This window comes from Bolinopsis microptera, chromosome 5 (genome assembly GCF_026151205.1).
Source record: "Bolinopsis microptera isolate Bmic1 chromosome 5, MBARI_Bmic_1.0, whole genome shotgun sequence".
Taxonomy (NCBI): domain Eukaryota; kingdom Metazoa; phylum Ctenophora; class Tentaculata; order Lobata; family Bolinopsidae; genus Bolinopsis; species Bolinopsis microptera.
This window is the reverse complement of record NC_087076.1, coordinates 13,486,952-13,502,297: the sequence shown is the minus strand read 5'-3', so window position 1 is coordinate 13,502,297 and position 15,346 is coordinate 13,486,952. Positions and strand designations below refer to the sequence as shown.

At 37.2% G+C, this 15,346-nt stretch overlaps 1 protein-coding gene across 1 annotated transcript in view; it reads right to left on the bottom strand.

The window, feature by feature from the left end:
- Positions 1–15,346, bottom strand: part of LOC134815950 (GTP-binding protein 4-like) — a 47,030-nt gene that overhangs the window by 22,798 nt on the left and 8,886 nt on the right. The window lies entirely within an intron of this gene.

The window sequence follows — 15,346 nt, the reverse complement described above, 5'->3', positions numbered from 1 at the left end:
AAGCTTTGGAACGCTGTTCATAAAAAAATTTTAACTTCAAGCAATTGCTTAGAAACGTCCATTAGCTTGATAAAACTGAGAACCAAAGCACTATTAATACAAGCACAGGCAGCTGACTTAAAAGATACTTGGACTCCAAACAATTTTAAATTGCAGTAATCAAATCTAATTGCAGCGGCACACACTTACTATTACTATCATGATTGTACTATAGACAGAAAATCTTTCAAATCGATTTTGGGCGCTTTTTAAACATTTGTTGTAATGTTTTTAGATAAGTTAAATATCTAAATTTATAAAATTTTTTATCGGAATGAATTAATTGATATTTAATAATTTATTCGGTAGGTTTATCTGGTATTGATATTGATTATATTGATATTGTTATTATTGAACGAAGCTAACTCTAGACATAGTTAATACTACTTCTTTTAAGAAAGGGACTTGGAGTATAAACGACCAAGTTTGCATAAATTTCTACCCAACCAAGAACTCAGGAGGCAAAGGTGGGTGCGTAAACTTTTGGTCTGCACTCTCCGATCCTGTATCACCCTGGATTCTTCTCGACGTATCTTTGTAAAAGTTATATACCTTTTAGTCAATCTCTTGCTACTCCAAGTCCCCTAAGATATCTGATCTAAAGTTCGTGCTAGTTATATATATATGAAATATATTTTTGTCTGCTTTAATTGATACTAAATAAAATTGTTGTTTTCTTGAAATTGTTGTTTTCTTGAGTAGCAGTAACTAAAAACCTTGTGAGTTTGATCAACCAACAAGACCAGGATATCACCAAGCTGGACCTGGGCAAGATAAAAAAAAAGAAAGAAGAACTGAGGAAACAGAAAGAGGAGTTTCTCTCCCAAAGGTTCAAGGTGCTCTATAATGAGTCAGATCATCAACTTAAGAACCACCTAGGCCAAGCAAGAGAGAAGGGAGCCTCAACATGGCTCTCAACACTACCACTGAAGGACCTCAACTATGTTCTGAACAGGCAGGAGTTCCAAGACAGCATACGCCTACGTTATGGTTGGAAGATCCAAGGAGTGCCCTTTAAATGTGCCTGCGTAAATGTAAACAGTATCTACCACGCCCTTGACTGTAAACTAGGTGGATACGTTTCCATGCGCCACAATGCCATAAGAGACACTGCTGCTTTCCTCCTTCGAGAAGTGTAAGGATAGAACCAGCACTCCTGACAATCCAACCAAGCTCATTCTCAAGGAAGACCAACACCCAGGATGAAGCACCCTTTGAATGAACATTCTATGACATCAGGGTCACACATCCTAACTGTGACACAAATACATTTATCTTACTAGATCTTACACAAATACATCTTACTAGATAAGATCTATAGAGATCATGAGAAAGAAAAGAAAGATTTGTATGAAGAGAGAGTACTTCAGTCGGAGAAAGGATCCTTTGTCCCTCTAGACTTCATAACCTCCGGAGGTATGGGACGCTCTGCACTGTGTTTGTAGATCGTGTCTCTGAGATGATAGATAGAAGCCAGGACAGAAGCCAGGAGCCAAGTCAAAAATCATATCAGAACACGATTAAGATTCGATCTGTTAAGAAGTACATTTTTTTCAGAACGATGTATATATAATAACCCTATATACAAATTCTATATAAAAATTCAATAAAAAATCTTTAAAAATTTCATAACAACCCTTTTTTGTAGTAGTAAAAGTAGCCAATTCAATTTGTTGGCTCTAAGTTAATATCCTTGACATCAAGACCCAGTGGTGCATCTCGCCGATCTATAGTTATGTGGTTGCGAGAGGCATTATTGGATGCGCGGCATGACCCAGTATGCAGTAGTGCATCACGCTACAATCTACAGTCAATTTTCAAAATATTTCTAAAAGTTTGATTTTAGGCTAAATAAAAGATCACAGCTTTTAAACTTTGCAAAGTAATGTCGTTGTCATGACTACTAGGCTAAATGCAGCGTGCGAAAGGTAATCTTGACGTGACGCACGACGACAAACGTGCTGTTGAAAATCTATCACCTCTAGCGAGCCCTGCAGGCGGTGAAGTTTTTTGGGTCGGTGTGTTGCTCTAACCAGAGCTCTAACCAGAGCCCTCTCGCTTGTGAAACAAGCGCGTCACGCAGTACGCGTAGGCACATGGCTATGTGAAGTCGGTGTGCAACAGCTTCCAGGCACGCGCATTCCTTGCCCTGTTAGTTACCTATCCTTCCAAAACCAAACTAGCAGTCAAGGACAAAAAGTTGTAGGTTTATAACCTACCAGGACGCGCGCCGATTTGAACTCGTCCCAGGAAAAGTTACCGGCTGGTGGTGGTACTAGAGTTGGTTTAATTTAAACAGACGGCTTGACCTCGCGCGCAACAACAAGCATGATTTGCACGCGTGGCGTATTCCAATGTTCAGGCAGCTACCACGTGACACAATTCAGCCAACCAGAGTACAGGAATCCGCAAAGTTAAAGTTGCAAACTTTTGATCGGCCTGAAAGGGGACTTTTCTGGAGATTTTGAGATAACTCAACAATTACGTTGTCTTGAATTTTCCTCCTGGAGAGGTAACGTTACTTTTAAAAGAGGAACATGTTACCAAAAACCGGAAGTCTCTAACTCTTTTACTTTCAAAGTTAAGCCCCATCCGGTCAGGGTTTCTGGGTGCAGTTGACTGACGCCGAGTAGGGTGTTTTGGCCGTTCTAACTTAAGAATTTTAAGAATTAAAGCAGCCGTATTGATCTTCCAAACCTACAACTTTCAAGGGCTAGAATTCGCTGTATTTTGTCGTTAAACCACAACTTGTACTGTTTTACTTCATGATGGGGGGGGGAGGGGAGGGGGGGGGGGGGCGTAATTCAAAAGCAAATTTGGCAAGAAGTGGTGCTCACGGTCTCACTTAACGTCACTTATCGCTCAGTTAAGAGCGACCATGGTCTTAAGCGACAGACAGCCTGCAGGCATATGATCCGAATACGAAATATCCTTGTGTTCGGCATTCAATAGCCTTAATTGGTTACTTCGCACCCAGGAAAAGTTACCGGCTGGTGGTGGTACTAGAGTTGGTTTAATTTAAACAGACGGCTTGACCTCGCGCGCAACAACAAGCATGATTTGCACGCGTGGCGTATTCCAATGTTCAGGCAGCTACCACGTGACACAATTCAGCCAACCAGAGTACAGGAATCCGCAAAGTTAAAGTTGCAAACTTTTGATCGGCCTGAAAGGGGACTTTTCTGGAGATTTTGAGATAACTCAACAATTACGTTGTCTTGAATTTTCCTCCTGGAGAGGTAACGTTACTTTTAAAAGAGGAACATGTTACCAAAAACCGGAAGTCTCTAACTCTTTTACTTTCAAAGTTAAGCCCCATCCGGTCAGGGTTTCTGGGTGCAGTTGACTGACGCCGAGTAGGGTGTTTTGGCCGTTCTAACTTAAGAATTTTAAGAATTAAAGCAGCCGTATTGATCTTCCAAACCTACAACTTTCAAGGGCTAGAATTCGCTGTATTTTGTCGTTAAACCACAACTTGTACTGTTTTACTTCATGATGGGGGGGGGAGGGGAGGGGGGGGGGCCGTAATTCAAAAGCAAATTTGGCAAGAAGTGGTGCTCACGGTCTCACTTAACGTCACTTATCGCTCAGTTAAGAGCGACCATGGTCTTAAGCGACAGACAGCCTGCAGGCATATGATCCGAATACGAAATATCCTTGTGTTCGGCATTCAATAGCCTTAATTGGTTACTTCGCACCCAGGAAAAGTTACCGGCTGGTGGTGGTACTAGAGTTGGTTTAATTTAAACAGACGGCTTGACCTCGCGCGCAACAACAAGCATGATTTGCACGCGTGGCGTATTCCAATGTTCAGGCAGCTACCACGTGACACAATTCAGCCAACCAGAGTACAGGAATCCGCAAAGTTAAAGTTGCAAACTTTTGATCGGCCTGAAAGGGGACTTTTCTGGAGATTTTGAGATAACTCAACAATTACGTTGTCTTGAATTTTCCTCCTGGAGAGGTAACGTTACTTTTAAAAGAGGAACATGTTACCAAAAACCGGAAGTCTCTAACTCTTTTACTTTCAAAGTTAAGCCCCATCCGGTCAGGGTTTCTGGGGTTGATGTACGGTCCTGGAACAAATATTTTACGAGTACATTATCACCCGTTAAACAAATAGTCATACAACAAATAGGCATTATATTTCATAAATTGTTTTATACCTTTTTATTCTGTAAAAATGTACTAAAATTAAATTTCTTGTTTTATTGAATTTCTTGTTTCATTGATAAACAGTGAGAAATTGCAGTCTCCGTTTTTTGTCGAACTCCAAAAACTTTTGACTTTATAATTAATTAATATGTGTTTTCTCTCGAACATACGTGTAACGTGACATTTGGAATTGTATATAATTCGGTCTAGCGCTATAAATATTTAAGTACGTACGTTTCACCACTGGCAACTTATACTTATAGTGAGTTTTAGAAAACTGACCATAAGGAATTTTATGCTTAATAGTAAATATGCTAGCTCATTGTTATGACCCAATTTTATCGCCGATAATTATCGTTATCGCCGATAATTTCAAAAGTGTTATCGGTTATCAGCGTTGACGGATGTTACTCGTCTAAATTTCTTCGAAGTAGCGCGCGCCACTTTCTTCCCGATGGCAAGTGCTACGAAGTAGCGCGCGCCGGGTCAGACCATTAACAATGGTCAATTATCAGCGATAAAAATTATTGGACCGATAATGCAAACCCTATTGTGCGCCAATACCAATTTAATTCAGATTTCAGAATATTGCGTAAAATAACTTTGCGGAGTGACAAAGTTATAACTAATAGGGCAAGTTCGCTCTTAAAATGGTCACGGTAAAAATTAAGGAAAACAACAATTTCAGGAAAACAACAATTTTATTTAGTATCAGTTACAGCAAACAAAAAATATATTTTATATAATATAATATAACTAGGACGAACTTTAGTTTAGAAATCTTGGGGGACTTGGAGTAGCAAGAGATTGACTAGAAGGTATATACCTTTTACCAAAAACGTCGAAAAGAATCCTGGGTGATACAGGATCGGAGAGTACAGACCATAAAGTTTACGCACCCACCTTTGCCTCCAGAATTCTTGGTTGGTTGAAAATGTATGCTAACTTGGTCGTTTATACTCCAAGTCCCTTTGTTAAAAGAAGTAATATTATGTACGTCTGGAGTTAACTTCATTCAATAATAACAATATCAATATAGTCAATATAAAATTAAAATAATAAAAAAATAAAATTAAAATTTAAAACTTTCAAAACGGAGGCTTATATTATTATATTATGATTGTAAAATAAAGGATAAAATTTTAAATTTGTTTCACTAAAAATTTGTTTCACTAATATCAATATCAGACTAAACTATCAAATAAATTATCAAATATTATTTGTTAATTCGATCTGAATAAAAATTTAGTTAAGTTAAGATATTAAATAATTAAAAACATTACAACAAGTGGTTAAAAACGCCCAAAATTGATCTGAGAGCTTTTCAGTCTATAATACAATCATGATAGTAATATTAAGTGTGTTAAGTGTGTGCTGCTGCGATAAGAATAGATTACTGCAATTTAAAATTGTTTGGATTCCAAGTATCTTTTAAATCAGCAGCCTGTACTTGTAATAATAGTGCCTTGGTTCTCAATTTTATCAAGTTAATGGAAGTTTCTAGGCAATTGCTTGAGGTTAGAATTTTTTTATGAACAGTGTTCCAAAGCTTGGCTGCAGTGAACAAAAAAGTATTTGATTTATTAAGAAGAATAACTGTTAAACTCGTTGTACGGTTTGAAATGTTGATGGCCTCATAAAGGGAGTATGGGCAGTGGTACTTGATAATCTTAGAGAATTCTGAAATGCAATGGTACTTGAACAAGTTTTGAACTGTAAGAATTTTTAGTCTATTAAAAATGGGTTTTGTATGCTCCTTTTCAAAATGTTTATGGCCTAATCTTTGCATACCATATGGTCTAGTTCTTGCACATGTTGATTGTTTATCTAGATATGAGTCGAGATCACCAAAAAGGATCCTTATACAGTGCTTCTGAGTAATAAAAAGACTGTCATTGGACCGTTCCTTGATGACAACACCCCAAACACTTATACCATAACTGAGATGTGATTCAAAAAGAGCATTATATATTTTCAAGTATAGTTCAGCAGGTATAGAGTGCCGGATTCTACAGATTGCACCAGTCATGGTCCGCAGCTTTTTACGGATGTAGTGCATGTGGGCAATCCAGTTTAGCTTACTATCTATAACAACACTTAAGAATTTGCTGCCAAATCAATTGGTACCTTGCAGCAACTGTGTCAGCCCAATATACTCTAGAAGTATGATCACACCTATTTTAATGAACAAGAGACCCATAATTAATATAATCAGATACTCGTCAACAGCAGCAGTTCCCGTCCGTGTGATGTGTTGTCCTTCTCCTTTCTGTGTCCCCGTCGTTTTGTTTTGTGAAATGTATTGTAGTAGTGTTTTAATATTTAAATCGAACGTAACTCAATAGTTAATAATAACAAACACAAATACTATTTTAAATAATTGATTAATATCGATTTATACCAACAACCAAACATTAATTATTCTTTAATAACCTTTTATATATGTGTTAAACGATCCATGGCATATCTAAAATTCGATAATGAACTTCATATTATTAGTGCTGCGTGCTGATAAATATTTTGGGAATCAATCCACCCAATCGTGGCAATAACATACTTTTGTGCTTGGCCGGTTTTAGGTTTGAGTTTGTGCTCCAAAAGTGGTAAATCGGGTGCTAGTAAAGCTCTTGCAGGCAACTGGCTCCTTTTGCCAACTGCTTTTGGTTTAAGCGCTGACTCACATTTGGAACTGGCACGGGTATAATTGTAATATCCTACGAAGTCAGCATGTCATATTATTTCTCAAAACTCGTTTAAACATCTCGACAATATTTACAATTTAAAGTTTATGTTTTTAGGTTTAGGCGCGGCGCACCGCTTATATGTTATAGCTCAATCATCTTATATTTTAAGCGCTGTGATGCTACACGCTGTATAACATGTGGACCCAGCGCGGTGCCGCGCCTTAGCAGCAAAAGAGTTATTTATTTTAAAATTTATTTTTGTATCTAGCAAAAATGGTGAAATGTTTTTAATATGACGTAGAATTAAACATTAAAGCTATTTCCGTACAGCCTAAGTATGCTCGTTAGAAAAACTATCAACAATGAACATGCTAGCTTTCTTTATTTTTGTAAGTCGCGTCGGCTGACATCTTGGGTTGTACTGGATGTAACAAGTTTATTATCGGATGTCTACTTATATTTATTATGATATTATTATTCATTGTAATGGCAATAAAATTTAAATTTTGTTTTACTTAAAATTTTGTTTTACTTACTGCACTGGTGATGGTGTGCATAATGTTGTACGCTGTTTAATATCCGTCCTGATTCGAGCATTTCTTTAAGTCCAAATAACACATTTTAATATGATCGTAAATTATTGTAAAGACCTTGAAACTTACAGCCCATTTACTACGGAACCTCCCACGGATTCTGTACCCTTATTTTAAGCTGTTTAGATTTAAGTTCTTGATATTTCGAGCATTCCAAGTGGTTAGTTTTGAATGGTCTTGACTGGTATTTTGATTGAGCCAGTCGGCTCATCTCCAGGTTTCATGATAAGGTGATAATTAACAAAGTTTTAGAATTATTTACAGGTTAATGATCCAAGCCTGCAGGAATTTAAATCAGACTTTCACGTGCGCTTATTTTAGAATTTTTAAAGTAATAAGATCGTGTGAAGAAATATGTTACTGTGGAGATTCGCACGGAGACAAATTTATGCTGTTCGAGTTTTGTGTATTTGCAACGTGATTTATAAGACGAGTTTTCCCTTTGAAAGATAAGGAGGTTATCCCTTTGAAAGAGAAGGACGTAAGAATGTTTTGCAATATTGTTGTAGCATATGATTTATAAGACGAGTTTTCCCTTTGAAAGATAAGGAGGTTATCCCTTTGAAAGAGAAGGACGTAAGAATGTTTTGCAATATTGTTTTAGTAGCAACGAGATTTACGAAGACAATCATAACACTTTTAAGAACGAGATCAGAGAAATTGATTTGAATTTTGCACGGAATTCAGAGACATTGATAATGATATTGTTACGATTCAGACACGTGAATGACGTCATGAATGCGATAAGGAATTATTTATAAGGTCGTATTTTTATCCAATAAGTGGCTTCGGGCTCTTGACTTTTAGGCTTCAGACCCTTAGGTCTTAGGGCTTGGTTATAGGTTCTTGTCTTTTGAGCTCTGGGTTCTTGTTTCTTGGGCCTTGACTCTTAAGTCCCAATGTTTGACGTTTTTAAGTTTGTAAGTTCCAGTACTGAGGGTACAGAATCCTATACTGTGACTCATTTTGTGACAAGTAGTATTTATACTTTACTCCACTTCGCTTTACATTAGTTTACGAACTTGTCTCAATTGTCCCCCCTCTATCTCGAAAGTGAAGAAAAGCTAAAGACACCTCTGACCTCGCCTAAAACTCTCAACTTTAACTCCTTCTACCAAATTAACCCCCTAAAGCGCACAATTTGGTGGAGAACCCGGGCACTGAGTTGTACGCTGCAGTCTATTGGAACTCAGCCAACCGATCCCAAACGAGGTTATAATTTACTACATTAGTCATGGGAGATCCACTTGCTACATTAGAGTTGAAGACGACTTGGTCCTAATGTGGAAACTTCTTAGCCTCTCCATTACAGATTTCAGAAAATTCAAGAATTGACACAGTCCTGGAACCCTTGAACCCTCGAAGATCTTCAAAGTCCTAGCCTCTTGGACCTACCTGGTACAACACCTGGAAACGAATAAGCAGATTGTGTGCCATTTTGACACAATAAAGCTTATCCCTACAAATTAACGCAAAGCTGAAACTCTTAGTCAACACTAGATAACAATACCTTACAAGCACAACCCGATGAAACTAACATGCCTAAGTTGATGAAGCTAGGTTAGGATCCACATCTAACATTCTAACTAATTACTAATTAGTTTCGTCCACCTGAAGGATTATGACTTTTACTTACAGAAATGTCAAGGACTGATATCTTATGGTGATAAAATCAACAAATGTGATTGTTCATATGATCGGGTCCCAGCTAAGAGTAGTGGTTCATTGCAAGGAGTTGCTGCTTTTGCTGATGAACCCGCAGCAAATACCCTAGCTGAGATCTACCTCCCAGAGACCACATTCTAGCATCACGATGACCCTTGTCAGTTGTTACGTTGATCGCTACTTGCTAGCTTTAGTTGATAATAAGCGAAGTATAGACTTGTCGAATTGATCCGAGCACTCTAGAGATATCAATTAGAAGAACCTTGATATGCAAAGGAACCGGCAATGCTACTGAAAAGATCACCAATGACGATGAGAACCACAAGATATCTGATCCGATGGACGAAAGTGAAAGGACGAAACTGATGTTCGGCACTGTTATGGAAATGGAAGCACCAACCAGCGAACCCATGAATGAAAACAATGCCCCGGACGCGGACCTCTCAGAGACTGAACAACTTAGGTACAACCCCAGACCAAAAAAGGATATTTTTCGCTCTTCAAAGGTTAGCCCAAGCTTTAATTTGCATTGTTCGCTCCATCGTCTCTCAAGTCTACTCTGGCCAAAACTGGTCCTGTCTCCCTTTCCACATGCAATTTTGAAAGATTCTGAAAGACACTGAAAGCACCGAAAGTTACTGAAAGACACTTATTACGACGGAAAGAACTATGAATGCCTATCTGGCTGGTTAACTCTACCAAGTAGTGATTCATTGAAGCATTGACGAGGAGTTGCTACCATTAGTTGATGAGTCCATGTAGTAAATACTTGGAAGATTTGATCTACCTGTTGGTATAAGTAGTTTTGCAACGGCTGAAACTTTTAACTGTTTCGAACTTGATGACAAAGGTTGCACTTGATACCCATAAATAGTTAGACATTCCGATTGAAATGCTGATTTGAAAGTAAGAAAACAGGTCTAATGAATGTTGCTGAGTGCAAAAGTTCAAGCCGAAGCTGACATTAAATCACTCCTGAAAGAACCTCCAGCCCACTCTTCAGTTCGACAACAGAGGATAACTCACTGGTCGAACATGGACATGATCCAAAAGAATTGATCTCATATTGCGAATAATAGTTGCAGAATCACAATTTATGTAACAGGAACCCTACAGAAGGTATAACGATACCACTTCGGAAACTACCCTCTCACTACTTCTTCTTCACTCTATAACAACCCCAGCAAGTTTTAGACAAGCTGTTCCTCGAAAAAAGTCACGGAAAAGACATCGGACAAGCTTGGAAGATTGAAACAAAGCTAACGAATAACTCTGCAGATTTCAGCCGCGAATTAAAGACACAGTATTTGATATATGAACTTGAAGCTCACTGCCTAATGCAGTCATGAATAAACATTGCTTCCTTATCGAACTAGATATTACATTGTAACTTTTTCGTGATTATAAACCCGATAAATATGACATGTTATAATTATATTATCATCGATGATCGTAAGCCTTTAATAACGCAGCATGTGATTTAGACTTTAAGGATTCATAGAAACACTGCATGTAATATGATATGAGATCTGTTAGCTGTATCTTAACTGAAAGACTGTACAGAGAGAATCAATCTTAGCATTTTTTAAGAGGGAAGTGTTGTACGCTGTTTAATATCCGTCCTGATTCGAGCATTTCTTTAAGTCCAAATAACACATTTTAATATGATCGTAAATTATTGTAAAGACCTTGAAACTTACAGCCCATTTACTACGGAACCTCCCACGGATTCTGTACCCTTATTTTAAGCTGTTTAGATTTAAGTTCTTGATATTTCGAGCATTCCAAGTGGTTAGTTTTGAATGGTCTTGACTGGTATTTTGATTGAGCCAGTCGGCTCATCTCCAGGTTTCATGATAAGGTGATAATTAACAAAGTTTTAGAATTATTTACAGGTTAATGATCCAAGCCTGCAGGAATTTAAATCAGACTTTCACGTGCGCTTATTTTAGAATTTTTAAAGTAATAAGATCGTGTGAAGAAATATGTTACTGTGGAGATTCGCACGGAGACAAATTTATGCTGTTCGAGTTTTGTGTATTTGCAACGTGATTTATAAGACGAGTTTTCCCTTTGAAAGATAAGGAGGTTATCCCTTTGAAAGAGAAGGACGTAAGAATGTTTTGCAATATTGTTGTAGCATATGATTTATAAGACGAGTTTTCCCTTTGAAAGATAAGGAGGTTATCCCTTTGAAAGAGAAGGACGTAAGAATGTTTTGCAATATTGTTTTAGTAGCAACGAGATTTACGAAGACAATCATAACACTTTTAAGAACGAGATCAGAGAAATTGATTTGAATTTTGCACGGAATTCAGAGACATTGATAATGATATTGTTACGATTCAGACACGTGAATGACGTCATGAATGCGATAAGGAATTATTTATAAGGTCGTATTTTTATCCAATAAGTGGCTTCGGGCTCTTGACTTTTAGGCTTCAGACCCTTAGGTCTTAGGGCTTGGTTATAGGTTCTTGTCTTTTGAGCTCTGGGTTCTTGTTTCTTGGGCCTTGACTCTTAAGTCCCAATGTTTGACGTTTTTAAGTTTGTAAGTTCCAGTACTGAGGGTACAGAATCCTATACTGTGACTCATTTTGTGACAAGTAGTATTTATACTTTACTCCACTTCGCTTTACATTAGTTTACGAACTTGTCTCAATTGTCCCCCCTCTATCTCGAAAGTGAAGAAAAGCTAAAGACACCTCTGACCTCGCCTAAAACTCTCAACTTTAACTCCTTCTACCAAATTAACCCCCTAAAGCGCACAATATTCTGTCACATGGTTTACATGACCAGTTAACATTTCAATTCACTACTTCAACATTTGCGCGGGTTTCTTAAGCGCGAACGTACGTTTATTCTTGGCCATTAATCAGACCCATGACATAACGCTATAGGTGGCAGTGACTGTAATTTTCTACAACAATTACTGAATTATCCATCCATAAAGTGATTTACAAAATGACACCTAAACCTCGTGTTTCGGTGTTCACTTAAGGGGGCAGGGGGGGGTCTTCATGTAAATTTTCTCAAAATCGACTTTTTAGTTGTTTCTGATAGATGGGAGTGATATCTATCAGATGCTTTTAATCCGATAGAAAAATATTGCTCCTAGCAGAAATTATCGCCTGTAGAAGGTCAGCGCTTGTGTGTAATTGTATTGCGAGAGCGATTTTTGATCGCGTGCCCTGAAAATCGAGTCTAAAAATCTATCTCCTCCTACATTTTTTGAGCAAATACCCTCAAACTTTCAGGATATGTCCTAAGGATCATTTAGAAGGGATTGTCCAGGCAAAATTTTGAGATAGGCCTTTAAACATTTTTTATTCGATTTTGAAAATCTTGGACCTGGTTTTTTGACGATTTTTCGAGGTCCAAGATTTTTAAAATCGAATAAAAAATGTTTAAAGGCCTATCTCAAAATTTTGCCTGGACAATCCCTTCTAAATGATCCTTAGAACATATCCTGAAAGTTTGAGGGTGATTGCTCAAAAAATGTAGGAGAAGATAGATTTTTAGACTCGATTTTCAGGGCACGCGATCAAAAATCGCTCGCGCAATACAATTACACACAAGCGCTGACCTTTTACCGGCTATAATTTCGGCTAGGAACAGTATTTTTCTATCGGATTAAAAGCATCTGATAGATATCACTCCCCTCTATCAGAAACAACTAAAAAATGACATCAATAGATTGTATGATTGGTCAGTGAGAAATCGAATGAAGTTCCATCCACAAAAGTGCAAAGCCCTTTCTGTGTCCCTGCAAAGAAACGTGCTGGATAACTTGCCATTCAATACCTTCTTCTATAAACTTTCTGGAAGTGATATTGACTTTGTGCCCTCTCAGTCAGATTTAGGAGTCGCAATAAACTCCAGGTTTAATTGGGGTGCACAATGTAAAGCGCTTGTTTCCAAAGCTAACTCCAGACTTGGACTACTTAAGAGAACATGTCATTTCACTACTGATAAAAGGCAGAAAAGATCGTTCTATTTGGCGGTAATTAGGTCTATATTTGAACATTGTTCTGTCATATGGTCCCCTCAATCTGCAACTCATCTTCAACAGTTTGTTGCTATCCAAAAGAGGGCTATTAAATGGATCAATGGTGAACCCTACTCCAGTTATAATGACGATAAACTTGCTACAGAGCAAAAGAAGCTAAATATTCTCCCTGTCATGCAGAAGTTTATTTATAACGATCTTATGACCTTCTATAAAATAGTGAATAGCATAATCCCAGTTTCGCTTTCTACTTATATAGTCCTATGCCGTCCAGAGGGCACCCGATACACTAGGCACAATGCTCAAATAATTGATAGGTCGGATACTTCAACTTACATGAGTACCACTGTGCCCTGCTCGGATACCTTCCGAAATAGCTTCTTTCATAGATCTATGCTGAAATGGAATAGTCTACCAGTATGTATCCGGCAGTCAGAGCGGATTTCTACTTTTAAGGCCAATCTGATCAAGTACCTCTGGGCTGCCGATACAGTCTGGCCAGACTAGCTCAAATGTGTTTTTGTTGGTTACAATTCTGCCGTCCAATTTCCTATCCACTTGTCCTTTCTTTTTTCTTCTATCAGTTGTGACGGAATTGTAATGAACAAAATCCATATATAATTATTTATGATATGTTTGATTTTTTGTTATTGTATGTCATTCAAATTTGGTAGACGGCCCCAACATTAATGTGGCTCTTGCTATGTGTTGGTTCAGCCGAATTAATTATTATGTAATCAAGTTTATTTTTCTCTTTTAGTTAGTTGTCATCCGGCCAAACATTAAGCAACTTATATTGCAGTTCCATTTATCAATTAGTATATCAAAATATGTCATTGTAATTTTGCATGGCTGAAATGTAACGCTTGATTTATATATATAATAATTAATTGAATTTTCAAATTAAAGTCGATTTTGAGAAAATTTCCATGAAGACCCCCCTGCCCCCTTAAACGGTACTTGGCGGCTGAACTGTGGTGTTTGACGTTTGCAGCTAGATCGGACTCTGATATTGTATTAGCAAATTTGTATAGTGTATAATTTTTTAGTGTTTATCATACTCTAGCTCTGCAACCTGGTAGCGCGGCTGACACAAAAACAAAATGTTGGCCTGGCTTGTGCATAACCAAGTAAATAACACGCACTCCGATAAAAGCCGCTTGGAAAAACTCCGCAAAATGTTCATTGTAGTCAACGGGCAACGGGCACAAAGAAGCACTTCTAGCAATTGTGTCCTTTACCCTCCTGCATAATTTGAACATTTTTGTGGCTAACTCATTGAACAACATCTGAATTAATATGTGTCTAGTATTAAAAGATTCAGTAAGTTATTTTTTCATGTACGCTGTACACTGTAGTTAGTAAATGCAAACCAAACTTTTTTGATCAGCCGCGCGCCAAACCAGTGTTGCACTAGGTAAAAATTGTGTATATTTTGTTCATTTTTGAGTGTAAATTAATTTATTAATTTATCACAAATTATTTTATTATAATAAAACCACTTATGTGAAATGGTTATTTTGACTTTAAATATTTGAACTAAATATGAATTAATAAAACAAAAGTTAATAAAACAAAAGTTAAATTTATTACCAATTATTCTATCAATACATATCATAAATTCTAATATTGGAAACACAATGCAAAATGGATGTCTTAAACTATAATTTTGTTGTGACTAATAATCTATTGACTTTCAGAGTTGAATTTTAGTTAAGTATGAAATGCCACCACATCATAGTTAGGGTAAAATGTTATTTTTAAATTTTAAAATTGAGAAGATTGCTCTATGGCTTAAAATTTAAAATTCTAGCAAAAGATATCTTATTGTTAAATAGTTGGTTACAGTTTATGACAGTACTGGCATGACTAGTTTTATTGTGGCTGGTAAAAGGACCCAGTTGCCTGTAAGGGCTTTACCGAACCCCAGGGGACCGCAATGTGATAAGATCAGGCCAGATGTTTCTATGTAGAGCAATTTATTTATTTTGGAGCTATGGTTATATGATATTGCTGGTGGTCATGTTTAAAGATCAGTTTATCCTTGTGTGCTAATTATCCATCCAGATGCTTAGTGATGTGGGTAAATCATGCCATTCTACGATATATAATGTTTGACCATAAATTTGTTTTTACCACATAAACTGTGGCACTAATGTCAATTAACAATATTTACATTCATTGATATTTAAAGCGTGTTT